Below are 25289 nucleotides of genomic sequence, written 5' to 3'. Positions count from 1 at the left end.
AAAGGGCATTATCCCGCGGTCATTTTTTTTATTTTAAGTTTAAGTTGTTTTTCACAAAAAGTGGACAGTGAATAAATAGGTAGAAGGATTCTGAGTCTAGAGCTGCCCGGCAACAGGTCTGGAGGAAGACCAAAGAGGAGGTTTGTGGATGCAGAGAACCAAAACATGAAGGTAGCTGGTGTTAGAGTAGAGGATGCAGAAGACAGGGATGGATGGAGGAAGCTGTGGCGACTCCTGAAGGGAAAAGAAGAAGAAGTGCACTTGTCGAGTTGTCGTGGTGACGGCCACAGAGCCTGCATCGACCTCCCTCTGCTGGTATATATGCTGAGCATCGTGGTGAGTTAAAAGCATCATATCTGAGGTTAGGTTCATCTCTTACTGTTTGGTTTTGTCCCGATGATGAAATGGAAGTTTGTTCCAAAGACACAAAATCCAACTTGTTCAATTCGTCCTCGTGTCTTATCTCCTCCTTCTTGTTTTCTCGTCTCTTTTTCTTCAAAATGATCATTTTTAAAGTACAACACTGTAGATCTGACGTTTTTTTCTTTTCGTTTTTTTCTTTATTGCCTGAGATTGACAAAAATGCCCCATGGTGGTTTAAAGTAAAGGTTGAGAGTCTGTTTTTATGAAAAGAAAAATAACTTTCATAAGGCCACTTTTTTTTAGTTGTATTTTTGTATTTTACTGCATCACAATGTAAAACATTTAACTAAAAACACCTTAAAAATCAGGCTTTTCACAGCAATCATTGGGTTATATTAAAAATGCATGAATTACTTACAGGACATAGTTAATTAATCACTCAAAAAAATTAATCACGTGACAGCACTAGAAATTGTTGAAATTAGTCATTTTGCTTCAAACTCTTCACAATAGAAAAACCTGATTGAAGACAAAAAAACTCAAATTTTTGTCGGGCAAATTTCACTGTAGTTTAAAGTCAAACTGGCATTCGGTGACATTATTTTGGAAACAAAAAAATTTTGATTTATGTTCTAAGAATAAATTCTAGTTTTTGATTTTATGGAAATTTACTAAGATGAACCAACTCATTCTCTTTTTGCTCACATTTTGTTCTAAAATGAGTCATTTCCACTCATTACACTATTTCTATGTGTTACGGCTTAGAGTTCAAGAACACAGATGCAGAGTACAGCTTGGATGCAAAAGGTCAAGTTGAAGCCTGTTTACTGGAAACAAAGGATCACCTCACAAGAGGGGAAACCCGAGGAGCAGTGTCTGCAACACGGAACAGCACACAAAACCCTCCAACGCTGACACATAAAACAACGAGACTTACATAGGCAGACAACTTCATTGGCTAACCAGGTGCAGCTGTGGACTCCACCAGGAAGCACAGGTGAGTGGGCGGAGCCCCAAAGAGAAGCCACAGCAGACCTGCACAGCATCAGAAAGTGAAAAACAAAACCAGTCCAGTCCAGTCACTGATCAAAACGAACTACAATTAGGCCCGTGAAAACTCAAAAAACACAAACCATTTGCTTAGAGCATGCAAAGAAATACTTCTTAGTGGGCAGTATAGCATTTAATTTGATGTAATTCTGTCCAAAAGTTAGCTTTTTCAGGCTTATTTTTCCCTTTTTGGCTGGGTATCCTTGTCATGTAGATTCTGTAGATCATTTTACTACTTTCTTTTTGATTTCCCTCTTTATTGCTCTTCTAAACTGAAAGAAGCGACAGGGAAGTATTCTCCTTTACACGGTGAGGAGCTTACAGACTACATTAGCAGGTTTTCCCCAGACCCATGAAAGCTGCACATTCCCGTCACTCATGGCAGAACATTGTGAACATTGTTCCTCTTGGTGTGACGTGAACAGCGTTGTTCCCGTCAGACAGGACTCTCCACATATGAGGAAGGCGGTGAGCATGAACCCTGTTGTTTCTACATTTTTCTCAGTGTTAGACGATGCAAACGTTTGAGATTGTCTGACAGGTCAGGACGGTGTGAGTGGTGTGACTTTGAACATGAGACTTGTTCCATGAACACTCGCTTGTTTGTGGGACGGGCTGATGCAGCAGAAAAGGTGGAAGCCCCTCCTACTACCAGAAAATGTCCCCATCTGCAGTTTTTTAAATATGTGCAGCCACTTGAAAATCAACAACTGTTGCTAGGTTGGGGTTGTTTTCATGTCCCGCATTAGACCTGAACTGCAAAGCCCAGAGCGTTTTTTTCTTACTGACAAAGAAAAAAAAGAAATGATGACGTCACAGCAAAGAAAATCATCACAAAAAAGGGGGGGGGGGGGGTAATGGGGCCAAAATCAATATCTTAAGGAAGTTTTAAAACTATTATGGGATGGCCACAGGACCTACAGCTTTGCGGCCATCTTGTGGCAAAGTAAGAAATTTGACGATTTTCACTTTTTTTGGCACAATATTATATTTTTTTGGTACAAAATTTCGCATGCACGCCACCAGCTTAATCACATAATCACATCAAGTGAAGTTGCAATGACCTTTGACCTCTGAAAGAACCCATCCTGAATTTAAACACACACAAAAAAAACCACCTTTAGTGCTAAACATGTAGAAATATAATATAAACTCCTCAGAGGGATTTCAATCTATCATTTCCTCACTCCTCATTCATTCATCTTCTAACCTGTTTTTTTCCCTTTCCGGTTCACGGTGCTGCCGGAGCCTAAACCACATGCACACGCTAATTTAAAAAAACACTGTGTTCATAATTCATGTCGAATTTTGACTTTAGTCACTTTATAACTTATTTTAAGAAATCTTACAAATCCTACTAGTTCAATTGGCAGATTTTGTTTTTACTTTAAGAAGGGAAACCATCTTGTAATCTGTATTTTTAACTAGTTTTGAGAAGGACATTTTTTCCTGTGTAAAATAACAGGTACTCTAAACTGCTCTGTTTTTAAACACAGCCTCTTATTTAAAAAAAAAAGTTTACTCAGGACAACAGAAATTCAATTATATTTTAGAAATTCTTTCAAAGAAAGTCCAAATGTATGTAGTTTTGTGATAAAACTAAGACATTCTTTCCTAAACGCTTCTTGTAAATGCAGGATCAAATGCTTTACATGAAATATTTTTGTCCTTCATACTTTTTCAAAGTCAGGTCTCTGAAGTTTGTGGTACCAGGCCAATAAAACCCCAGCAGGAACGCATCATGATTAACTGGATATGACTTGCCCTCCAGTTGCCTTCCTGGAAAGATGACGAGTGCTGTCACTGTTGTTTGCCAAAAAAATTAGAGATATGCTCTTCCTTCTGCACGAAACAAACAAACAAACAAACAAGTTCTTAGTGACATGCTATTTTTTTTTAAATAAAAGAGCATTTTTGGATTTCAGGGATTTCCCCTCGTGGTCTTTTTCTTCCAGCTGTGCTCAGAAAGTGAAAGTCCCACAGCGACTCTCCAACAACGTTTGCTGGCAGCACAGAAAATCTGAAAAAAAGAATTCAAGATGCTTTTGTTAAACTGCAAACTATCGGATTCGGAAAAAATCTAAAGCCTTTAAAGCTGTTTGAACCTATTTTTGCTCCACACTTTTCCAAGGTTTTCTCAAAATCAGCACAGTTTGTCTCATTAAGAGCTAGAAATGAGGAAATTGTTACTAAAATTGGTCAAAATCTTTTTGCTCCAAACTCTTGACAATAGAAAAACTTGATTCAAGAATCGAATTGATCTATAAATGTTGGTTCTATAAAGATGTTATTTGAAAGTTAGACTGGTACTGAATGTCATTATTTTGGAGATAAAAAATGTAGATTTAAGTTCTAAGAATAAGTGCTAGTTTTAGATTTCATGAGGATTTATCACATTAAGGGTATTTTTATTTTGCTCACATTTAAGTGTGTTATTTTGTTCTCCACATCCCCTGAGAGAGGAGTGAGCTGCAAACACGGCTGTGCTAGGGGACCATTTGGATGTTTAACCCCTCAAACCAACCCTTGAATGCTAAGTGTCCAGCAGGGAAGCAATGACTCTCACTATTAGCATCTTTGGTATGACTCGACCAGGGATTTGAACTCACAACCTTCTAGTCTCAGGACGGACACTCTAACACATGTCCACTTTGCTTATAACTTCCAAAAAAAAGGTTATTATTGGGCTTGACATTCAGTTTCAAGTTATTCTACTGAACTGTTTGGTTATTTTTAGCTTATTTTTACATTGTTGAATGCTTGTGTGGAACTCTTTGTTTGTAGTTATTTTTATTTATTATTATAAAATTTCTTGTTAAGTAAAATAACTTGCCTACACGGACAGATTATTGGACTATTTTCTAGTGATTGTCAGTATTTTTTTCCTAATTTTAGGCTATCCCTTTTTACAGTGTAGAATTCAAGACATTTGTAACTTGACAGAAGTGCATTACTACACTGCAAAAAAAAGACCCCTTAGAAATAAGTCAAATTTTCTTAAAATTTGAAACATTTTCTTTAAATACGGTTTAAAAAATTTAAAAAGAAAATTGTCGTATTTTATGGCAAGACTTATATTTGTTTTTTGTTAAAAAATGAAATTTTCTCGACAATTTTTCTTGAAAAAGAGTTTGTTTTATCTTCTTAAGATAAATTCTTTTTGCAGTGTAAAAAATTGCCTTGGGCAAAGAAAATTGTCGTATTTATCGGCAAAACTAATATTTGTTTTTGGTTAAAAAAACAACTTTTCTCGAAGACAATTTTTCATTAAAAAGGGTTCATTTTATTTTCTTAAGATAAAACATTTTTGCAGTGTAAAAATACAGATTCTCTCAGACATGCATCACATCTTCAAAAAAAATGTAGAGCTTTTAGGACAATGACTAAATTAAACTTTCTTTTTATCTTCCTCTCAGTCCTTATTTGTGATTTCTCACCTTCCCTCTATTATCTTTCAATCCCTGTCTCTGTTTTTCTGATTGATACAGCCATTTCACAAAGATTTCACGCTTGAGAAATCCCAAATGGGTCTGCTCTCATGACAAACAGATCAATTTTTATGGACTTGAAAGTTGCTGGTCTTGAAAATTGTTTGACCACCTTCAAGACACCAATGATTTTCGTGCGGCAACCGTCTCTCTGGGCCTCCTGTGAGCCGCCGCCACCGCCACCGCCATCACTCTGAGTCGCTGCCACAGACCATTTATGAGGTTGCTCATATTCGCCACCAGCAAGACACATTTTCAGTGTCCCTTCATGCTAGCAAAAGGTGAAAGAATCGTGTTAAAATATTGTTCTGAATACTGATTTTGACGTGTTTTGTGTGGTGGAGGCTTGTAACACAAACTGCAGGTGGCTGAGCCTCTAAGCGCTCGCTTTTCAAAGAGATCCACCTGCTTCTTTCTGATACCACAGCAAGCCTGGAGTCACTTTAAACTCCTGACACCCAGAGCTGCTGCAAGCGCAGCGACACAAAGCCCAAACTCTTGTAACGGACAAAAACGCCGTGCACATCCGCCCCTGTTTCGAGGAGTGCACACAAACAGCATAATTAAAATTGCCCTGATTCCACCTGCGGTAATATTCTGCTGAGCATCTCAGTGAGCAGAGCAGTCACTTTTCTAAAACGGCTTTAATCACAGCGGGCTGTGGGTGAGGAGCACATTTACATCTCGTTCTGAAGTGCAGAGCAAGGTGAGTCTGTCTGCATCAATGCTCCTCTCCTCATCGTTTGTGCGTTTTATTTTCTTTGCAGTCCTTCCACTCTTGTTCCATCCTGCTGCGCGCACGAGCTGCATGAATTTAAGGCGGCAAACATCTTTAAGCACTGCACAGTAAAGGTTTCAGAGCACAAACAGCATCTTCTTTAGCCTGCAGGATGATATTAGCCAGCTCTGGATTGATCCATTTGTAAGTTAAATCTTCTTTTTAAGGTGGAACCATTGGAATTGACTGTTTTATCAGTGAGCAGAGCTACAAATGCCTCCAATCTTTAAGCTTTGTTAGTTTAAAGACCCACTCCAATAAAAACCGTTGCATTTTTTGTAGCATTTTCCTCGTGATGGAGGGCATATATAAAGAAAATTACACTTAAAACCGCGTTTTTGAGTATTTCTTTGATCAAATCGTCGTGAATCAGGGACAAAATGCCGGAAAACCATCTCACTGCTCTGCTCCATTCTGATGCATTCAAGTCCTCGTTTTCCTCGTCTGAGCTGGCCGAACGGCTGGATACCTCGGATTTTGCTCGCCATTTTGTTGGGGTGGGGTTGCGAGGGGCTGTAAGCTAGCGGGAGAGCGTGTCAATGAAGTAAATAATGTGAAATGAGGGAATTGGGTTTTTATGTTGTAAAAAGGAAAAAAATAAGTATTTTTGACCCACTGGGTTTTTTTTAATTCCTCGTGATCAATTTCTTTCTTTCTTTTTAGAACAGATGTTGGTTCTAATCCTCATGAAGGTCTAAAGTAGGAATCTGCGTGGCCACAACCTGTAGTTTTTGATATTTTGAACTACATTTGTCAATCACAAAATAGTATTTAGTATTCAAATTTGATTTGATAAAAAGACTTTTTAACATTTTTTACTATTATTAGCATTGATCTATTTTGCTCCTCTGCAGGGAGTCATTATAATCCCATCATGATTTTCCATAAAAGGTTCTCTTTAAAATGTCCAACCGGTGTCACATTCTGATGTTTAAAGCACAGAAAACATTTTTAAATCTTTGATTTAACTATTTATGGAAATCTTTTTTTTTTTTTTTGCTTCACTCCTCATAAGAGTAATATATATAAGAGTAATATCCACTTTATGGAGGAAGAGTGTTTGCAGGACGTGTGCAAACCTTCCTCTTCCTCGCTGTAGTTCCGCATCGGTTTTTGCTAACAGGACGTCGGGAGGCGATGAACAACAAAGGGCCTTGAGTGTGTTGGTGTGCACCTCGGATGACGAGCGTTTACCAGTCTAGTAAATCCAGAGCAGGCGGCCGCATTAGCTGCCAGAACGACGCTTTGTGCATCGGAGAGCAATGACTCGTAACACCGATGAGGGGGACAGGGGGGTGGAGGGACAGGGTGGGCTTGATTTACCTCTCAGCGGGGCGATTTCTGCCTGCTGGGATGTTAACGTCCATCCTTCATAGGCTGCTCTTGTCAGACACCTGGAATTTTAGTGTTTTGTGAAGAGCAAATATGGAAAACAAAAAATAGGACAAACAGAAAGAGATGGTGGGTTAAGAGGCGGGCTACGTCCAGGACAGACGGGCACCCATCCGCTTACCATAAAGCAAGACGCGGCAGGAGGCAGGGAAGCATCCGTCGCTGCAGAAGGAGCAGGTGCAGAGCGCCGTGGTGGCCGTCCTCAGTCATCCGACTCTAATCAGACCAAGAAATGATGGCTCGCACAGTTTGTCCAGTCCCGGGGGGGTCGGCCAGAACAGGTGAGTCTGATTAATGAGGAAGCAGCTATGCGATTCTGGCAAACAGCAAACAGACACAATTCATAAATCAGGGCATGATTGTTCTCAGCTGGACAGGAAGGAGCTCATTCAGGCTTTATCACTTTAAAATATTCTCTGCTCGCCGGCAAACACCTTTGTTTGTGACTGTGGAGAGAAATTTGATCTTGTTTTGTGTTTGAGGCTCAATTCTGAGAACATTTGAGGTGATTTCTTATTATTGAAAAACCTCTGTCTGTTTTTTTTTCTCCCCCCACGCATTGATCCAGAACTAAAGGACAAGATTTTTTTCCTTCTTTCTTACTTGGAGCAAAAACGTCAAAAATGATGACATCACAGCGGGAGAAACCATAGAAAAAAAATAAATGGGGTCAAAGTATTTTAAGGGGTTATGAAAAATCAACTAATTAAACCGAGACACGTGTCGGGGATATCCAAAGGAAGCTGTAAAAGTATTATGGGATGGCCACAGGACCCACGGTTTGGCGGCCATTTTGTGCTTAAGTGTAACATTTGGCTTGGGGGTTCACATTACATCTGAGCCGGGGGTGTCTGGTCCCTGGGGGGTGGGTTCTGGTCCTCGCTCCTGAGTGCTGGGCCCCGCCAAATTTCCAACTGTGGCCGAGCCTGGTCAGGCCATATTTATAACACCCCTTGTGGGCCCTCTTTTTTCCCCGGGGTTCCCCCCTCCTGGGCGGGGGCGGCGGGCCCCTGCCTCGCTCCTCCCTGGACCAACCGTGGGCCGGGCGGATGGCTGCCTGGAGTGCGGAGCGGGTCTACCTTGGGGGGTCCTGGCTCGTATCTGGGGTTGGGGCGGGGGGATGCCCGGAACTCCTGGGTGGTGGTGGGGTGCTCGTTTGGGGCTGTGGGCGTCCTTCTCCGGTGGGGCCCTGCGTTGGGTTCTCCCGGCGCGGCGGGGGGGCTGCTCTCCTGGTTGGGCTGGGGCGGCGCTCTCTTTCCCTCCGTGCCTCCCTGGCCTCTGGCTCTGGGGGCCTTGCGGCGGCCCTGCTGGCCCTGGCCTGGGTGGCGGGCTTTGTCGCCCGGGCGGCGGTTGTTCCCTGCCGGTTCCCGTGTGGCGTTGGGGGGATTCCGGCTGCCGCTGCTGCTGCGGTGGGGGTCTTGGGGTGGGGATGGCTGGGCACTCTCCCTCCTTCTTTTCACGTTCCACCACCCATTTTAGAAGAACATAAACACTCACCTGAGCACTGGTGTTAGCTCACCTTTGCACTAACAGTTTGCATGATTGAATGACTGAAATATTTCACACTAGTTGGTTTTAAGGCATAAGTATGCGTGTGAACACTATCTGTTTTGTGTACATGTCGACAGGTGGACATTTTTGCAGCTAGCAGGTGTGTTTAATACATTTGAGTGTGTGTGTGGACAGGCTCCGCCCCCTTTTTCTTTTTTTTTTTTTTTTTTTTTTTTTACTACATTTGAACCTTACCATAATGATTAACAACCAGTAAACTTGTTGCTTTATGCTGCTTCATGGTCTTATCCCCCTTCCCCTCCTATTATCACCCCCTACCCCCCCTCTCTCTAACGTCCCTCTCTCTTCTTCCCCTCTTTCCTTTTCCGTCCGGTCCAACACCAAAGATTTTCAGACATGATTGAAATTAATAAAGTTTGGCCTCGATTACAAAAGGGGTTTATTCAGACATACCTTTGGTTTGTCTGAAGATTAATAACCCCTCTTGTTAAAGTAAAATATTTCCAACACAAGAGGCCCTCAGCTCTCATCTGTCTGCCCAGCTGTTGGACAGGACAAGTTGGAAAAAAAAAAAAAAAAAAAAAGAAAGTGTAACATTTGGCGATGCTCAAATTTTTAATATGTGAAAAATAAACTTTCATTTGAGCGGTCTTTAGGAAATTGCACACACCTACCGCCACCTAAAGTCTACAACCACGACCGAATCCTAGGACTTCGAGAAAAGGCCGCCATCTTGAATTGTAAAACAAAATAACTCACCTTTAGCACCAGCTACAAACTTAAATTCCTACTGGGGAATTCGAGCTGTCACCTCCCAACTCTTCGAGTGTCATTGAAAAACTGCTTTGGAAATAAGGTTTGTTGATTTTGAACGGCGTTAGCGTGGCGAGCTTGGAAAAGTGCCGTTCTCCTGTTACTCACACATTTTTTACAGAAATGTTGTGGATATTAAATACATGAGCCATTGGCTTAAAGCTGAGAAAAACAATATAACACATGATATTGAACATATTAGGGACATGGGCATGGTTAACAAAAACTCTTCGTTTCTAAGGAAATCCAAATAAATGTACTTTAGCAGATTCATCTAAAAATTACATAGACCTGTACGTCACCTCAAGGTGACCAAAAACTAAAATGGTTGCTATGGAGATAAAGCCAACAGAAAAAGATTCTGAAGCGAGATTCAAGACAACCATCTGAAAACATTTGTGTCATAAAGGCAAAAATGTATTTCGAAAAAAAAGATTTGAAAAACAAACTTTTAGTATTTTTATTTGCTACTTAGAGAGTTTTGCTTTTGAAACTGAACATTTTGTTTGTGATTTAGGAAATTTTGATCTCAAAGGTGTGACTTTTGTTCTCAATGTGGTGGCACATATATCACTTCATACCTGCCCCAACATCATGCGTCAAAATCCCTGTTGCCTCCTTTTTTTGTCTAAATTAAAATGTAATTTTCGGTATACAAGCCTTGGTCTCACTTGGATCATAAACCACAAGACATTTCATGAAGTGTGGGAATTTTGCTTGTTTTTTTTATGTATTACCTTGTTGTTCCACTACTACCTGATCATTTGTGTATTTGTTGCCATTGTTTATCTCCATAATATCACTGCTTGGATTTTTTTAAATTTTTTTATTTATTATTGTGAATGTTAAATAAATTATTACAACAAACAAATTATGTTTGCATTTTAAAATGTAATGATGATTAATGGTATACGCTGATTATGGTGTATATTGATGCTTCTCAACACTGTTCAAATGGGTATAATATCATAGTGCAAGATATGACTGCTCTCCGTTTCCCAATGATTTTCTGTCCAGCTTGGTGGATAACACAACTTCCATTAGCTCCTGAAACTCAAGAGCTTAACCATAAACGACAATTTCACCAATCAATACGGTAATTTCATACAGGAACGTATGAGGAGCTGCAAATGGGGTTATACGAAGGCGTGGTGCGTGGGGAGCAAAGTCGCTTTTTATTCCCAGGATGCGCCGGCTAAAAGCAGACACGGGTGCGGTGGCGACAAGTATCGGTTCAAAGAAATGGACGATTGGACACTTTTATCTGCTGGCTTTGATGTTGGCGAGGAGGCAGATGGGAGCTCAAGGACGACCGCGGGGCCACAGATGCAAAGGAAAGGTGGTAGTGGGGGGTTGAATAAAAAACACAAATGTGAGAGGAAAGGCCATGGAGTGGACGAGATAAAAGAGAAGAGAGCAGCAATGGAAGGGACGGGCGCTTTAACACAGCCTGCTCTTTAAACATTTACCTGTGCCTGCCTATTTTGAGGGGAGAAATGGCTGTTTGATTCCATTATGCTTCTATTACACCTGTAGTTAATGGCTGTGTCACAGTCTATTAACTGCATTCATCTCTGCCTCTGATCTATAACAGGACATCGGTGTCGAACAAAGACAGATGACTGAGGCTTTATGCCTCTGCAGCTCCCCTTGTTTCCATGCAAAGGGCGAAACGGAAGATGTACGCGCCTTTGCACAAAGACAGGTGAATTACATGGGACACACACTGTATTATAGCTGTACTGTAACAAATAAACACAGACAATAATCTCCCAAACTTGTGCGGGAGTGACAGCCGTGCAAGTCTGCTGTGACGGTAAAGAATGGAGCTTTAGTGTGAGCGGCTGACACAGATACGTCCGTACCGTTAGACTGATGCCAAGGAAAGAACAACAACATGCATATGATTCACCGCGTCTGAGAGCAATGAGGCTCCAAACACAACTCCATACCGGAGTCTGATAGTGAGAAATACAGAGTGTGTCTGTTTATACAAAGCAGATTACGTTGGAAGAAGGCAACGCTGACAGCAGGAAGAACAAAGCTCGTGTTGCTGGAGTGAGGAAATGCCATGGCACCAAAGGGAGAAGTGTTTTCATTGCTTCTATTAAAAAGAAATGAGGTTACATGACCCGATACCTCTCTTTCAACCCTTCTTCTTTGGATTATAGTGGTCACTAGACTTAACACCAAAACATGTCACATAATATCCTGACCAACCCTTTACTTTTTGATGTTTGTTTTTTTTACTTCATATATAGCAAGGTATTCAAGTTTTAAACTGACCAATCAGATGCCTCAATAAAAGTAGGTGGTCTCACATCACTCACAATGTTTGATTGACATATTTCATGTTGTTTGCTTTTAAGTGGTAGGGGGTGTGGTCTTCCAATAAACTTCCTACTGATTGGCAAGAGTGGTTGCCATAGAAATGAGAGCTCAGACTGACTCAGACCAATCACTGCTTAGGCCAAGGCCGGATATGAGCATTGGCATAAGGGTGAGGGAGAGTGCCCCCATAAATACCATGACTGCCCCCTTAAATACCAATCTATAAGAAACAAAACACAGCAAAAAAAAAACACACAAAAAAACTGATAAATAAATAAAACACAACAAAAAACCTTTTTAAAAACTCAATAAAGGACAAAAATTAAAAACATAAGGGTGGACGGACAGACAGATGGACAAATAGACAATGCAGCCTCAAAAGGGCACAGACTGGTGTCCTGCTTAATCCTGTCCCAAGCCCGGAAAATGCAGAGGGTTGCGTCAAGAAGGGCATTCAACATAAAATATAAAAGACAGAGCTATGGATAGATGAACTGATATGATTGATGATCGAATGGTTTTCTATGCATTTTATAGGCTCAAAGGGAGATGACAACCCAAACTCTCAGTACACCCACACTTGCCCCCTCCTAATACGTACCCCATAGTGGGGCATGGTAAATGGGCTTGGACAGTACTGGGTGTTGACCCATACGGGTGCTGTGTGTTTTTGGGTTGTCCGGGTCCGTGGAGGGTCATTGAGGGGAGCACAGGTGTGTCTTCCAATGTTACTCAAGGGTCATACGGCCACCTCAACGGAAATGAAAATGGAACGTACCATTGTCGTGTCTTTTGGCATACTGGTGATGGTGTCCTACAGTGACCCAGAGCCACACTCTAGCCCAGGAGTGGGCAAACTTTTTGACACGTGGGCCAAAAAGTGTAAAAGTGTAAAAGTAAAGTCTAAAGTTTTACAGAAGGGCTGGACCAGGATCAGATGCGTGGAGTGTTTTGGTACGTATACATTTTAAAACAGAATGTTTTGGATTTTTTGATTAAAAACTGGCTTTTTTTCTCATTTTAGTGCCAATTGCACCATTGGGTTGGTGTCTTTCAGGGACAAATGCAAACTTGGGAATTCCCTGTCAGGGCAGTCGTGACAAAGGCATTACTGATACTGTCTGGCTCCAACACGCTGGTGTCCTTATTGCAAATAAATGGCTGCTGAATTCATTTGATTAGAGCTGGAAAAAGGCCATTTTCTATGAGTGACGTCACACTCTGATACAGTGAATGGGACCAACAAGTCTGATGGATGTTGAGGACGCTGATCTGAAGCTGTGGGTTCAATGGTCATCTGCCAATCAGAAGATAGGCCATCATTGCTTATCAGGCGCATGATCTCTTGTTCATTCAGTTTTGTTACAGTATTAAAAGTGGTAACAAAAGATAACACCTGGGTCATTTAAAGGTATTCAAAGTATTGCCTGTACTAAGCGTTGTATTGTGAAACCAGCATGGAGTTGGAGCAGGTAAACAGCTGTGCTCAGACAATGCTTCGTGTGATTAGACTCAGTCAGAGTTGAACACAATCCTGTTATTAAGCTGCCTTGATGAAGGTTTTAATATTTTGTTTTTGTGAAAACTGTTATTTTAGTGATTGAGCAGAGCAGCATGCCGTCCCAAAATCGCTGTGCAAGATCCAGGAATGTTGAAATAAGACCTGCGCTCAGCCGAAGACATGTTTTGCTCTGTTTTATTTTATTTTATATTTTTGGGACTCACTCTGTGACATAATCTCCCCTGACCCACCAGAACAGCCCCCTCAGTGTGATCCGGGAATCCCTGATTTACACATTAAGCTCTGAGTAAGAATTTGGATAAAAACAGAAAGACAAAACTGCCACATGCTGTGAGCCACCAGGCATGGAGAACGTTGGGGGAAACAGAGATGTTTTCTTACTGCTCTTCATTGCCACAAACTGAATTGCATGACCGGTCAAGTGACTGATCTCATCTTAAGCTGTTGGTGAAGGCTGCGCCGTTCAGGACTTTGGGGGAAATGTCTGATCTGTTGTACGGCTTTCCGAGCACAATTAATTTAACAAAACCCTTGAATGAATTAAATCTTATGGGCATGGAACAGTTTTATACAAGTAATGGAAAAGAAAAGCCTAGAACCTTTTACCTGTTGGGCCTGGAGTTATACCTGTTACAGTTTTTTCTGCTACGCATCTCTATTTACTGCCTGATGCTCGGCAGGTTTTGGCGTCTCGAGCTGGAAATAAGTCGATTTAAAGATGCCTGACCTATCTGAAAATAACTTGAAGATGCAAAGTTGTAGTAACAGTATCATAAACCCGACCCCAGAGTGTCTTTGGAAGTCAAATGAAACCTGATTTTGACGCAAAAAAGTTTGCATTGTTAATCTGATTTGCACACTAAAACGCATACTTTTTTTGCTTTGTAGATGCTAGCTGAGTGGGCTTGCCAGTAAATTCATAAATGCTGTAACACTGAAAGAAACTCAGGATTTTTTTTTAATGAAGTCTTTATTAAGGCACTCTTTAATTCTGCCAATATTCTTGTCAGTTGGAGTAATGCATATGCAGGTTGTGTGACCTGGCCTCATCACAAGCTGGGATGATGGTCAGCATTGTCAAGTCTGAGGCCATGGTTCCATGGTGCCATGCCCCAGGTGGCGTTGGATCTTAAAGTGTCTTGGCGTCTTTTTTTTTTTACAAGTGAGGGTTAAGTTAAAGTTAAACCAGATTGAACTTTGATCAATCAGGGACTCAGGTTTGCAAGTGACATATGCTTTTTATTCATGGAAGTGCCAACAATTTAAAAAATAATCGTGGAGGACAAATTGATAATGCTGTTTGCGCTCAACTGGAATTTTAGGACACAGAATCTTTGGTATATCAGAATAGAGCTGTAAAAAAACAAAAGCCTAGGGCAAGATTTTCGATTTGACATTTTCACACAAAGCCTCTTCCAGGGTACATGTGCTAGTATTGGGTATTGGGTAGGGACAGTCCTTTATGAACACCATAGCGGGATCTTCAACATGCTACACATGCCCTGTGAACGTAGCAGTAGAGATAGGGTGGAGTAGAGCTGCTGCTCCTCCACATCGAGAGGAGCCAGTTGAGGGAACTCCAGGAGAACCCCTGGACGCCTCCCTGGAGGTGTTCTGGGCATGTCCCACTGAGCGGAGGCCCTGAGAAGACTACCTCTTTCAACTGTCCAGGGAACGCCTCAGGGTCCCTGTGGAGGAGCTAACGAAAGTGGTTGGGGGGGGATCTTTGATTAGACTGCTGTCCCAGCAAACCAGTCCTAGATAAGCAGATGAAGATAGATGGATGGCATATCAGTGTGTGCTAAAAGTCGATACAATGAGCAGATGGCCATTCTATAAAACAGATTCCAACTAGTAGAACCCCCAAAGACTGAGATCCTGGTTTCTGAGGACATCACCCTTAACTCCCACTTTTTTCATTATCCTTGTTAACCCTCAAACTGCTGCCTCAACTGTAAAACATGAGGGTGGGTGCATCATGCCGTGGGCTGCTTTGTTAAATTAGTAGCTGGATTAGAATAACCGCAAAGTATCATGTGGCAAAACACTGTGGTATCAGTCAAACGTCTTGGGTACCAACAGCTTAGTTTTGTAGTTTGTTCAAAAACAGCAGCTTGTTGTGGTCACTCTGAATCCTATTGGTTAAATTAGAAAGCCAACTTCTGACTTTGACGCGACAAAAAAAATAAATTAAAAAAAAGACAGTCATCCCAAAATTATGCCTGTCCTTAATTGAACATTTTGCAGAAGGATTGGAATACTTTATAAGAAAGGAAAATTTCAATGGGGCGGGGGGTTTGCAAAAAATGTGAGATAAAACGACGGCAGACGCTCAGCATGAGTGTGTAGAGTCTAAGACAAAGCAGACATGGATCAAGAGCTCCTCACACATTTAGTTAATTTCATAAAGAGGATTATACATGGTTTCAGCAACGCCTTCCACTAAGCCACTCTGAGATGAGGCTCTCATTGCTTTTCTCCCCCCCCCGGCTGGCTTTTACAGGCCAGCATTAACCTATTTAGGGCAGCTTTTAGACCTGTCCATCGCCCATATACTCTTTCACAATTCAAGAACCCTAATCAATACAGAGTGGAGCGCCAACATAAAAATGGTTTGGTGGGGAAAACCGCAAAAGAGAGCACTCACACCCTTCCTTTCCTGCCAAACGATCCCGTTCCAAACGTTTATTTTATTTAATACACAAGTTCTAACATCCAAGATGACTAAAAGGAGGCTGAAATATTTACACGACCTATTTTCTCCCCTTGCAGTGAAAGCTATTGTTACTTAATCTGAAGTGTCACAAGCCACACTTAATACACCCATTAACTGATGCTTTTTATTTTGCTCCGCTAAAGTACTTTGGGTGTAGCACTTAAAAAGAGCTCCATGAAGGAAGCAGAGCTGCACAGAGGAGAGCTAATGAAGACAAGTGTGCTCGCACTCTGAGCTTCGTTCTAATTCTGATTAATTTTCTGACAGCCCTCGTTAGAAGCATTATTAAGTTGCACCCGGAAGCACAACCAGTCTGTTGACCTGAGCAGAACTTGGAATACATCTATGCCCATAATTTAGCAGCTGTGAGCGATAAAAACATGCCCCCAAAAACTGCCAAAACGATGAAGGCCAGTGGGGAGGAGGCAAAGGACCTCAAAGAGACTGCAAGGTTAAGAACATATTAGCATATACTTTACATGTGGTGTAGTAAAACAACATTTATTCAACACAAAAAGTCATAACTAGCTCAGAAATGGAAAATAATTGATGCTGTACAAACAATAGAAGAAAATAGGGGTTAAATTGTTACAAAACAGACCCTAAACATGGTCATTTTTATGTTTTATTCAGTAATTTATTTAAAATGTTTGTAAATACCAACATTTTGAGATTCAATTATAGTTTTTGATTGGCTGATGTCGTCAGGAACTGGTGATGAAGAACCCCAAAATGTACATTACCAGGCTCGACGTTAGAAACTTAAAAACTAAGGAAGCAGATGACCCATCAAGACTAAACCAAATCGGACACTCAAACACACAGAGGATGATTGAATTAACTGAAGACAGCTGTGGATAATCATCAAATAAAACCAAGTAAGCCTGTGACAGGATGAAAAACACAGAACCTGAAAATAGAACATGAAGAAAACACACCAAGATCAAACAAGCCTAACAATAGGACACAATCCTCACAGATATAATTGATAAATCAGATTATCTTTCTTTTATGCTATTTATTCTGACTTAAACAAATACACAATGACTGTCATTCACTTCTGTTTGAGTAATAGATTGTAGAAGAAAGGCTATTATTTGTTTAGTACACTGTATGGATGCTTTACCTACTCCTGTGGTTACCACAATGTTTGAATTTCTGTCAAAGCAAAGCACACAAACAACACTTGAATTGCTGCAACCAAAAAATCATGCTACCAGATCAACCACATCGTGATTTCGATGGGCTCAACCAAAAAAAGGCCACAAGCACAGAAACACAAGCCAAAACAAAGACAATTTCCAGCAACACACACCATGTTGTATCCCGGACAAGCCCCTAAAATGTAAAAATTCTAACACCACGTGCTAATAGTTTATAACAAACTTCTACATCTACCTGGTGAGGATACTTTCAAAAAGGAAACAAATGAACAGGTACCTTAATCCAGATGGCCAGCTGCTTCTGACTTTGGGCATTTAGTGTTTAAAATTCAAATTTCCATCCATTTCTCTCCTACTCAGTTGAATCCTTCATCTGTTTTTCAGTTCTCCAACAGGTGCACTTACTGACAGGTGAGTTAGAACCACCCAACAAATCCCCAATCAGCTCAATTTGACTTGACTTACCACTAGGCTCAGTTGGCTGGGGGTAGGACTTTCACAAAGGAAACCTGGGTTCCCAGGGCGAAAATCCAGCTGTCTATATGGGGTCTCTCTGTGCCTTAAAAAATACAGGGTTTTTGTCAGGAAGGGTATCCAGAGTAAAAGCTCTCTGCCAAACCACCTGAATCAGAGAAAGCTGATTCGCTGTGGCGACTCCTAACGGGATAAGCCGAAAGGTGAAGGGCAATCCCTAAAAAGTAAAAACCTTGTACATGATTATTACCAGCCAGCCGGTTCTGTTTGTGCTCTAAAGCTTTCTCTGGAGCGCCACACCATCTATGCATGACGTAGAACCAGCGCAGTGGTGACCCACAATCAGAAATAACTGTTTATGTGCACCACGACCAGATCAACAATCGGCATGACCCACTTATCTCGATCCGAAAGAAGTTTTGATCTGAATGAGTCTGATCAGGGCAGACTAAGCCAAACGGTGTGTTTACATAACGCATTTAAATTCTGATCTGTTTATTCCAATTACTTTTGTCCATGTAAACACAGCTAGTGGTGTTTGGAAAGCTTCATGAATAAAAAGACTGGAAAGTACAGGACCAATATCACCAAGAACAACCTCATTTTGTGTTATTTATGTCGGGTCACAGAGCAGTTTCCCACTGACAGTATTCTTATGGCAGTTATGAGAAAACGATTGTTAATCTGACTGTTAAATTAAATGTTTTAGTCAAGGACCAGTGCAGTTTTGACCTATTTTTATTTATTTATTTATTTATTTCATCCCAACTCGTGAAACCTTATTTACTGATAAAATCGCCATCGCCACCAGCGATGCTATCAATGATCTCATGGACGATGTCCACACCAAAAACTCACAACACAAATTCTGATGGGCAGCAAGTGGGTAATGAGGCTGAAACTGGATCCATTCCAGTCAATTTAACTCAGCCTTTGGCGCTTTGTTTGCTCTGTGATCGTATAAGCTACAGAGCAGCTCTTGTAGAGATTCCTGCCCATTGAAAAAAAGAAACAAACAAAAATAGTGGTGCGGAGCCCAGGCTTGGCATTCCAGAGCTCACAGTTGCTTTTTTGGCACACACATCAGTGGTTCTGGCCCTCCCCTTACTCCACCCCTGTTGGGAAAAGGGCGGTTTTGTAAAATGAATCATCTGTTTACAGTGACGCTCTTAAAATAGTCCTCTGGTTCAGTTGGTAAGGTGTATGGATTCTTCTTATTTCTGTGTCATTAAGGATGCAACACTGCTGATTCAAGATTTGGAGGATTCAAACTCAAATCTTCATACATATAACGGCCAATTAGATCTGACCAGATGATTTTACTTTTAGATTATTACACAACGACTAAAAGATTTGACATTATATCTCAAAACTTTAGTTTCTCGCTGACTAAAAACTTAAGTGCGTGAAGGCAACTCTGCCTGAATGTGATCATATTTTATGGCAAGAAACAGATCCTGCCTGCATTTTGCAGCCGGAGGTGTGATATAAAACACCACTGTGTCAGCATCTTGTGTTTCATACAACGGCATAGAAATATGAGGACTTAAGCATTTATAGTAAATTTTGTCCTTGTTCTAAATGGGACTTATATTCCTTGTCCTTATGGTGTCACAAACAAAAGGCAAGGCAAGATCAAATAAAAAAGAAAGCTTTTCATTTATTGCACAGAGCAAAGAAATTAAGTTTTACTACAGATGATTGTTCAAAAATCTATTAATTCTCCAGTGCTGCTATTCCGCTTTGTTTTGCTGAATAGATTTAATTGTTAATCACTACATATTAAACTTTATTACACTAATATTGCACTCTAAATGTTCTTTCACATATCTGAAATGAAAATTAGGAATCTATTGTGAAGTCATTCACTGTATTTTTAGTATCCTGTATATGATTGAGTTTTACTCAACAAGACGCTCCAGCAGGAACTGTGAGGAAACGATACATAACTCCTGATGTGGCTGCAAATTTGATGAATATTTTACATCAAACTCCTGCTCAGATTTTACCTGCATCATGTGATTTTATGGTCGACAAACTACAGTAGCTCCACGTAAAACTAAAACGTTTAAAACTTAAGCTACAGCACCCTGGAGAAAAGAACCAATCAGAGCCTTGAAACATCAATGCAGGAGGGCGGAGAGGAAGTGGAGATCAACGAAATTAACTGTACATGGCGAAATTTTTAAAGAACAACAAAGGATGTACAGTCATGCAAAAAAAAAAGCTAGAACCCTCCACTTCTCAAACGTAATTTTACAAAACAAAAATGATCCTAAAGTTCTCTGTAACCCTTGTGCTATCCTATGAGGTCAAGATGACCATTGACGTGTTATCCCTACCATGACAAAGGTGGATAAAGGTGAAGAGGATTTCATGTAAGCCATGGACACCAGTGAAGATCACAAATCATTGAAGAACAAAGTTCAGTGCACTGTCTAGTGGGTCTAGATGACCCAACTCCCAATGTCAAAGTGCCTAGGAAAGCACAAGGGTTAAAACAGTTTAACTAAAAGAGACTCTCAAAGGTCCTCCATAGGAGCCTCGGATGCTGTATGTGAGAGTTTTGCAGACCACTTCAGGAGTAAAATCAATGCTATTAGATGTGGTCTCTTGGCTAAAAAAAGATGTTGTTTTGCATGAAACTATAGAATTTCATCTATCAGAGGAAACACCGGAAAGTTTTGTCCTGGTTGATGCTGTGGCTTTTGGTCATGTTTTCTCCCAGTTAAAGCCATCCACCTGCCTTTTAGACCCAATCCCCACATCACTGTTAAAAACGTTTTACTGCTTCTTTAAATTTGAGCTTTTAAATATTGTAAATTACTCTCTTCAAAGAGGTGTCTTCCCTGCTGCCTTTAAAACGACAGTGGTGATGCCTCTTCAGAAGAGTTATTTAGATCCAAACAACTATAACAATTATCCTCCAGTATCCAACTTACCATTTTTAAGTAAAATGATTGAAAATACTGTTTTAATCCAATTTAATGAGTTTTTAAACAGAAACATCTTTAAAAAAATATCAGTCCGGTTTTAGAACAAACCACAGCACAGAGACAGCCCTTGTTGAAATAGTAAATTATATTAGGTGTAACCTGGACTGTCAGAAACTCTCAGTCCTGGTCCTACTGGATCTCAGTGCTGCATTTGACACAGTAGATCACAGTATTTTACTCAACAGGCTGAGAGGTTTGGGCATCTCTAGTACCGTACTAAAGTGGTTTTACATGCTACATGCTCCTCAAAGGTCTTTGACATCAATTGTGGGGTCCCCCAAGGTTCAATTTTAGGCCCACTTTTTTTAATCTACCTATTTTGCCACCTGGGGACGTCATCAGGTTTGTTTTCATAGCTACGCTGATGACACTCAACTCTACATCGCTGTGTCTCCTGATGATGAAGAGTTGGTCAACACACTCTTAAAATGCTTTTTAGACATTAAGTCATGGATGGCAGAGAACTTCCTACAGTTAAACCAGGACAAAAAAAAAGGTTTTCGTGATCGTTTCTGAAGACAAGAGAGAGATGGTTTTATCTAAACCAAGGAATTACAAAACTTCTCAGTGTGTGAGAAACCTGAGTGTTATTTTTGACTCAGAGATTAATTTTATACCACAAATTAAAAATATAAGAAAAACAGGATTTTATCTTCTTAAAAACTTTGCCAGAGTCCGCCCATTTCTCTCTCTTGCCAGCACAGAGGTGCTAATGCATGCTTTTATTTCCAGCAGATTAGATTATTGGAATGCCCTGCTCTCTGGTCTTCCCAGAACAAGGATGTCGAACCTTCAACTGCTGCAAAATTCAGCAGCTCGCGGATTGACGAAGACCAGGGGGCGGGAACACATTACGCCGATTTTAAAATCGCTGCATTGGCTCCCTTTGCGCTTCAGGATTGATTTTTAAGTTCTTTTATTGGTTTATAAATGTTTTTATGGTCGTGGGCCTTCATATTTATCTGATATGATTTTAAAGTATTATCCCTCACGGACCCTGAGGTCCTCTGATACTGGCCTTTTGGTTATCCCAAAAGTTAGAACTAAAACGAGACCTCATTTAGTTATTAAGGACCTCGCCTGTGGAACAGCCTCCCAGCATGCCTCAGGGCCGCAGAGACTGTTCATGTCTTTAAAGGAAGGCTTAAGACCTACCTTTTTAATTTAGCTTTTAGTTGAATTTTAGGAATTTATTTGATATTTTAATTATTTGTGTTCTGTTTTTAATAGTTTTATATGTGTATGTATATACATTTATTTCTTTGTATTTATTTATTTATTTTTTAGTCACACTTACCATTTTATATGTCTATTGAGGTTTATGTAATTATTTGTTTCTTGTTCTTGTTTTAAATATATTTTTATTTTAATTTGATTCCTTTTCCATTTTATTCGTAACTCCAGTGTTTTCCTCCGAGGAATCCTCCACATCGGTGATGATCCTTCTCAGTGAACGGGGTCACAGCAATGGGATCTCCAGGGTCTGACTCTTTTGATCGGATCTGGGGGGTCCTGTGGTAGTGCACTCCGTGAACTTGGATGGGGGGGGGGGGGTCACTGATGTGGACATGTCCCTAAAATATTGTTTCCCCACATTCCATCATTTTATCACTATTTTTATCATGGTGTGTGTATGTGTGTGTGTGTGGGGGGGGGGGGGGGAGGCATTGTTTGTCGTGTCATTTTGTTTTTAAATTTGATTATATTTTATGCAAAGCACTTTAAGTGACATGTGTTGGAAAAGTGCTATGTAAATAAAGGCTGATTTGATTTGATTTGATTTGATGATTGTATCGAGCCTTTTTGAGCCATTGTTGCAATTTAGTTATTTATCTTACAGATAGTTATTTTGAATTTTATTTTTGTTTATTATTGGTAATAAATATATTTATAAAAAACGCCCCTCTCACCCTTTAGCGGGTGGTTTCTCACCCAAGCTCGGGTCCTCTACCAGAAGCCTGGGAGCTTGAGGGTCCTGCGGTATCTTAGCTGTTTCTAGCACTGCGCTTTTCTGGACTGATGGTCTGAGGTACACGTGACAAATTCCTGAAAATAAATGTACTTTTTTCAAAATGGCAGCTTTTTTGATGGTTTTATCCCCATAGCAACCATCTTATCGTTTGGTTTGCCTGGGGGCTATGAGCAGATCTAAGAAATTTTTAGAAGAATAGAAAAGAATAGAAGACGTAGCACTACTGAAGGCCCAGGTGTATAATGCACAGTCCTCCACTACGATATACGTTAGCTGCAAGCGTATTCATGCCCAACCTTGTTTAACTGGTTAAAAACAGACAGACTTTGTGACAGAGAGCCGTGTGTCAGTATGCACAACCAGAATTATTCCATATAGATGGTGCTCCGGATTTTAAGGCGCACTGTAGGTTTTTTGAAAATAAGTAAGACTTTTAAGTGCACTTTATTTTGTGGAAAAAAAACAGTATTTACTTTAGGTTTTCTACATCACTTCAAGGTTAAAGCTTGGAGCCACTGTGATAATCAGAGCAGGAGGAAGTCTTAGCTTCCTACGGAGCTGAAGTTGATCTTGGGGGAAAAAAAAATGCAGGCGGTGTCCCATTATTCTAAATCTTTTGTATAAGTTTTGATGATAAAACAGTTTAAGTGTTCGGAAAATGATGAGTACGTAGCTGGGATCATTTGTACAACTGCCTATACTGTGAATATTCAGAAGCTCTGGCGTGGGGCACAGCAGTGGTTTTTCAAACTGGGTTTGTCTTGGTGTTTTGCAATAGATTGACAAAGGTCCTGTTGACTGAATGACCTTGAGGCCTTTGTCATTTCCTCTTTACACAGCACTCTCCTTAACCTCCATTCTGTACTTGTTTTTTTTCTTTCTCGTATTCTTTTTTCCTGGTCTCCTAATTGACGGCATTTCTCCTCCAGGATCGTCCTAATGTATTTCCCTTCCCCCTCGTGAGGGGCTTTATGGATGTGACAGGTTATGATGGATGAAACTGGAATGAGAAGTTGTGTTCCAGCTAAATATCATGCTGTTGATTTTTTTTAAATCTCTTTATTCTTCTGTTCCTCTTTCACCCCTCCCCTGTCTATCCCTTCAGCTTGTCATCGCTCACTTTATTCATCTCCTCCATCTCCCCGCTGAAAGCCATGGGGTGTTCAATTAGCCATCTGCTAGCACGACCGACAGCCGCCGTTTGTCCAGGCAGCCTGATGACGCCGACCTCTGGGATGAGGACAGGTGAGTGGTCTGCAATCAGACGCTCTGATCACTACCTCCACCACTGCAGAGCCGCCGATTTACCTCAGGGCTGCCACTGAAAAATAAAAACAGCTTGTTCCCCTGTGCTGCCATGGGAAATTCATGCTTAGAAAAATTTCTACTGGAAGTCACATACCGTGTAACGTTAATATGATACATTAACGCACGAGTCACTTTATGGTACAAAAGTTACAATCTGGTGGAAAAAGGTCTGAACGATCCAGATGGTCTTGCTTTTCTTTTATCAAAATGATGAGTTATTAAAGCATTAAAATGACATTAACAACAAAAGACGTCAAACTTTTGGCAAGACGGACAAGTGCTGCAGGTTTTTGTGTTTTCCAGGCCTGTGGAGGGTCGTAGACAAGAGTGGCTGCATGTTAAGGAGGAGCACAGGTGGGTCTTGAAGTTCTCTTACGACCACCTTGAGGGACTTCATGAAAATGGAACACAATACATGATAAGAGTACCGCAAGGTAAGGCTAACGTAAGATGCAAACACATTAGACGTATTGGTTGTTGTTGCACTACACTTTACGCCACACTTTATCATAGGTCACCAACCCTGCTACCGCCCTGCTTGTTTTGTGGCCAACCCTGCTCCAGTAGATGCTTGTTAGCTGGAATGAATCAGCCCAGTTTCTGATTGACTGAACACACCTTATCCAGGTGAGCAGAAATGACTGAAGCAGGGTTAGCTGCAAAACAAGCAGGGTGGTAGCCCACTAGGAACAGGGTTGGTGACCCCTTCTTTAGATGATAGTAAGGAGTACTAGCTCCTAACTGACCACGCTAAGGCCATTTGGGCACTAGTCCCTCACTAGTTGTCTCTGAGAAGTTAGGCTATGGTTTCATCCAACTTCCTTCAGCTAAACATTGGCAAAACAGAACTTCTTGTTGGTACCAAGTCCACCTTCTCTTAAGTAAACATTTCCCTCTGGATGAATAACTCTGCAGTAATTGCATTTTACCAGTCTGGGTGTCATTCTGTACAGTACAAAATCATTTAGTAATCCTGTAAACCATGTCACCTGGCCTCCTTTTTGTCTGCATATTAATTGATTCCAGCTCTCCTTACCTACTTTGGTTTACAGCCTTGTCACTATTCCATTTTTCTCCTCTACAGCTTCCCCACAAATCCCTAACAAAAATTCAACTGGTCCAGAGCTCAGCTGCTCAGACAATTACACCAAGAAAAAAAAAACAATTTCACCACATTATGCCTGTGCTTCAGCAGCTCCACTGGTTCCCCGTTCAATTCAGAAATGACTCCAAACTCCTGCTGTTCACTTTCAAGGTCATCTACTACCTGGTTCCCCCATCCAGTGTCCTCCCGCTCACTCAGATCCTCATCCTCTCTTTGTCTGACTGTTCCTCAAACCCGCTGCCTCAGCATCATGGTGGGGAGCAGAGCCTTCCATGTTTTTAAACAAACCATCTCACTATAAGTGAT

The 25289-nt window shown here is 40.9% G+C and overlaps 1 long non-coding RNA gene across 1 annotated transcript; it reads left to right on the top strand.

Moving 5' to 3' along the window:
• The first annotated feature begins 1128 nt into the window (after nucleotides 1-1128).
• On the top strand, nucleotides 1129-25127 carry LOC105356517 (uncharacterized). The gene is made up of 4 exons (XR_013651415.1): nucleotides 1129-1360; nucleotides 23676-23815; nucleotides 24182-24312; nucleotides 24963-25127. It is a non-coding gene; the product is annotated as an uncharacterized LOC105356517 (long non-coding RNA).
• Nucleotides 25128-25289: the final 162 nt, after the last annotated feature.

Source organism: Oryzias latipes, chromosome 19 (assembly GCF_053564925.1).
Source record: "Oryzias latipes strain Hd-rR chromosome 19, Olatipes_Hd-rR_3.1".
NCBI lineage: Eukaryota > Metazoa > Chordata > Actinopteri > Beloniformes > Adrianichthyidae > Oryzias > Oryzias latipes.
Note: the sequence above shows the minus strand (reverse complement) of the source record. Positions and strands in the feature narration are given on the sequence as shown.